Genomic DNA, 5,115 nt, shown 5'->3' on the forward strand with positions numbered 1-5,115 from the left:
GTTTCTTTATAACACAGCCTCTGCTCAAGTCTTAATGCAACCAAGATACAAAGGCAGTCCTCACAGTAGCTTATTGCAATAAGTGTTAATGGAGAATGGAGTAAATATTAGTTAAGTGTAATAAAGTGAGAGAAAGGGGAAACCTTTCCGCTCCGCATGTTTAAGAGTTTTCTCTCTCCTCTTCAAATTCTTATTCAAGTTCTTGGGAAGTGTTACTATTTCTTAGGAAAACACACCGGATGTGAAAATAATAAACTTGCTTTAACTAATTCTTGGATGAGTTATTTCTTGAGTTGGGGTTTTGGACTGGGCTTGGATATGCTTGGGGTGGAAAGGATCCAAGTCACACAAAAGAAAGTTTATAGAAGGGCGCTGCTCAAAACCCCAGACTATTTTCCCCAGGAGATTCTGATGGGACCAAGTCTCAGGAGCACCACCAATGTGTGTAATTGACTGATTCTGTCAGTAGGGGGCCTGACTCCACAATGTTCTAGAGAATATCTTGCGCGCGCACACACAAAACTGGCTATTTACTACTTAGGTTAAGCCTGAGGAAAGAATGCTGCAGTCCCAAATATTCATATTGTGCTGGAATTCACAAATAACTACAAATCTTTGATTCTTTTCAATTTCCTCCAAAAGGGAAACAGTTTAACACACGGGATTAGGTTCACAATAGATTTTCTTTATTTCCTCCTGCCCATGTTTAACTCACTGTTGGTCACAGGGGGGAAAAATCAAAATGGTAATAAAATCTCTCATTTTATCACCAACCAGTTCAAATTGGCATATAGTTTGGAAAAATGAAAGCATGTTTTAAAATCCTATGATTATATGTTTAAATAAATTATAGTTTAGAAGAGGATTCCTGTGGGTGTATTTGCTAGTACATAAGAGAATGCTTTTGTGCATAGAGGTTTAATTACACATATAATGGAATCAAAATGTAGAATTGAACAACCTTTCAGAAAATGTTAAAACGATGCTTTAGGCTAAAAGAAACTGAATTTCTGCCTTTATTATGACTGCAAACCTTTGGATTCTCACACATAAATAGTTCAAGTAAAGTATTTTATAACTCAATTAAAATGACAATAATGTTTTTTTAAAAAATCAGGATCCAGCATCTGATATACCTTTAAATTACTGCCATATATAAATGTGTAAATTTATCCTACAATGAAGGTCTAATTTCATAATAATTTTAAATAGATGGGAGCAAAAAATTGGTCCTATGCATAACTACACCCTTTGGAAATCAACTACAACAAACTATAAATTATTACTATTAATAAATACAATTAGATGACCTCAGAACAGCATTTAGGAAGGTACTTATATTATCTTATGATATTAAAAAATATTAAACATAATACATTAGCACATTTGTGGAAAATATTTTCATTAAAATCAGTATAAATAATACATACACTCATATCTAAACTATTTTATTTTTTGCATGGCTAAGCAGATTATACTTAATAAAATTCAGCTTTTGGTATAATTTAGAAAGCAAACATGCATGTGATCCCATAGGATTTTCTATCTTAATGCATAGGAAAGAGGCCTCTGGGGATTTATTTCACTATACTCCCCCAAATTATTTCAGAGTAGACCTTAAAATGCAGGCATAGTGAAACAGACATACCTGTTATGTCCTAGGAGTTAAGGCAATTTTGAAATATTGTATAATAAAATTACTTAGTGGAACTTATTATAATAATTAAAATGAGATACATATTATATTTAGACAAACTTTCAATTCACAGCATTTGTTGCCATTCAGCAGGCAGTTTTACATTAGTGATAGAAGAAATTTTCACTTTGAGGATTATCTGCTTTTAAAAATAATTTTTAAATATTAAAGGGTGGTAGTGTTTTGTTTTGCCATTTCATCTGCATTGAAAGGATATTAATCAACAAAATTGTTCTTTTCCACAGGATGCCCAGAGAATAAGTCAGTTACTTCCTTGATAGTCTCATTTTGGATAGTCGTAGCCTTTATTCAGATTTACCCAGTCCATTTTTCACCAAAAATCATGAAATACAAAGACTCTAAAATGTATTTCTTACTTTGATTCAGAACTCAATTCTAGAAATATGTAAAGATGTGCAAGAATAAATAGCACTCTTTTCTAGAAGGATCTACTTGTAAATTAAAATTATAAAACTGAACATATGGTAAGCCTCATGCCACTCAAAAAGTATTTTGCATAATAAATCTTTCATTTTTTTGGTAATATTTGACTTGCAATGGCCATCTCCTAAATATTTACCTTTAAATTACTTAATATTTTCTCATGTAACAATTCCTTTTTTATTAGGCAAAGAAGGGTAACTTTGGTTTTATATTTATTACTAATTTCTGTAAAGTGTACAAATTCCTAAAAGACATTTTAAAGATTCTGAAAATAAGTTGCTATACATTAAGAAAATATCAAAGCGCCTGAAATTCTAAAAGTAGCTAATAACATTGGCTACCCTAGCAGTATTAGATATCATTTCTTTAGGTAGATAAAATATATAAATTTTAGAATCATTTTTGTATGTAAATCACAGTAGGCTAGTTTTTGTACTAATTTCAGTGGTAAAATAACCTCTTTTGATTGTTTCCTCAAATTAACTGGTAGATAGGAAACTCTCAGTTTAATGAAAAATGAAGATAAGCTATTTATATTTTACGACAAAGACACATATGCCCTTTTCCTCTTCTTAATTCTGCAATTATCAAACCTACAATTTTAACACTACAAAAGTAACTTATAGCAAGGACCCTTATAGTGATAAGTAATAAATCTAATTACCATATCCTTTGAATAGATGTAATATAAATTTCATTGCTCACTTAAAAGTTCTAAAGTTAACAGCATAAACTTGAAGTTGAGTAATTAAGTAATCCTTATATAGACACTTATTAAAGTATTTATACATATTATCTTAAATCTACATCTATCATTTTGCCAATTAAAATTAGGACTTTAATTGCAATTAAGTAATTTAATTGCCAATTGAACAGCAAAATTGCTAAGTGACTAATTTTAATGCCTATTTTAATTACCAATCATGACTGGGGAGGGAGCTAATCAAGTTACATCAAGCAGTACCAGAGTAATGATGTGAAAAAAAAAAAAAAGAACAAACATTCAAGGCTACATGCTTTAAAAAAAGAAACATAAATTAAATAAATGCAAACACAATCTTATAAATGTATAAAATACTGTATTTCAATATCTGAATACAGAACAGGAAAGAGAACAAGATTAATTAAGGAGCTCCTGTCAATCTTCAGTCAAAGTAAGGACAATCAAAGTCAAATTTTTATGTGATATTTACATGGCACTCATACTAAATCAGATAAAAACAAAGCTGCATAGAGCAGAGAATAAAAGACTGTTTTCTGCTTGGCTGGTTAAATATTTACAGATTGACAGTTTAAAAAAATTAATGAAATGCTTATAAAAGAGAACTAAGTTTCCAATGCAACAACATGGGCTTTGAATTTGAAAAGCAAGCAGGGCAAGTGTAATGGGACTGTACTCTTGCCTGATGACTCTCCTCAAAACCATGAACTTAAAAGAAGAATTCTATCAGAGGCCTAATCCCTAGTCATACCTTGTCCTGTTTCTTTAAGGGAAAAAAAAAAAATCTGGATTATTTTAAAGACTTTAAATTTATTCATGAGTAAAAATAAGTAATAGTTAGGTTTATATCACAATTAAAATTTACTTAATATAGGGAATATACCTAATTCTAATAGTCTGCATCATTTTTGGTTAGAATTAACAATCTCACTCAGGATAAAGGCTCTAAATCAGCAAACAGCAGAAACACTGATGAAAATCTTCTTGGCCAACACATTTTCAAAAGTTTTCGTACCCAAATAAACTCTCAGATTAGCTATATGAAGGACAATAATAAAAGAAGCAAGTGAAGTTGAGGGCTCAAAAAATACAAAGTGATTCCCTAGTAGACAATAACAATTCTAGTACTTACAGGCTATAAGGTTCGCTTTGGTAACCAATCACCTTTAGATAGTCCATTGTTTAGATTAACAATGGACATCCATCAAATCTTCATTCAAAATAGAAGTCCTGATGCAAGATATATATCTTGTTTTTGTTGCCATATAGGTATACAAAACATATATGGTTTGTCTATCTTAAAGGGTTTGAAATTATTCATGAAATATATGTAATGTAACAACTTGAGAGAACAAATAGTGCAGTTTGGGGGCTGGGGTTATGGCTCAGAGGTAGAGCACTTGCCTAGCACAGCACTGGGTTTGATCCTTAGCACCATATAAAAATAAAATAAAGGTATTATGCTCACCTACAACTAAAAATATAAATGTTTAAAAAATAGTGCTGCTTTGGATTGTATTTACTAATGGATTTGAATAGTGAAATGAAGCACAGCAGGATTTTTGGCCTGGCTTTTGAAGGAGGAACATTTTTAATAATCACTGGACTTGACTAAGGGATATGATATGTGTCCATGACAATAACAGCTTTATAAGGCAAGTTCTCTGTGACTGATTAAAAGACACACTCGATGTCTATTCACAAGTCTTGGAGATGGAGTCATTTTTGACAAGCTCACCACTGATCATGGTTAAAACTCATTGATGTGCCACAGAGAAGTAAAACCTCAGCTATTAAAAGATTACCAAAAACAGGGGCTGAGGTTGTGGCTCAGCAGTAGAGCACTTGCTTCACACGTGGGAGACCATGGGTTAGATTCTCAGCACCACTTAAAAAAATAAGTGAAATAAAGTTATTGTGGCCAACTACAAATAAAACATAAATATTAAAAAAAAAAAAAGATTACCCAAAACAGCACCAGATAAGAAGTTTACCAGAACCTAGGCTTATCTTAAGTTATCCTGAGTTAGGTTTATCTTAACTTGGATGTATCTTAATTTGCACCGTATAAGATTCTTTGCTATATACAAACACAAAAGATCTCATTTGCTAATTATCAAAATGAACTAACTCAAACACTACATAATAAATCATTAACCATTACAAAGGGGAGAAAAAAAGGAGAAGCATCATCTTTTAATTTCAAAATGATCTACAAACTTTCAGAATGTTAACACTTTCTGAAACATGTATG

Source organism: Urocitellus parryii, chromosome 1, assembly GCF_045843805.1.
Source record: "Urocitellus parryii isolate mUroPar1 chromosome 1, mUroPar1.hap1, whole genome shotgun sequence".
In the NCBI taxonomy this organism is placed as follows: Eukaryota; Metazoa; Chordata; class Mammalia; order Rodentia; family Sciuridae; genus Urocitellus; species Urocitellus parryii.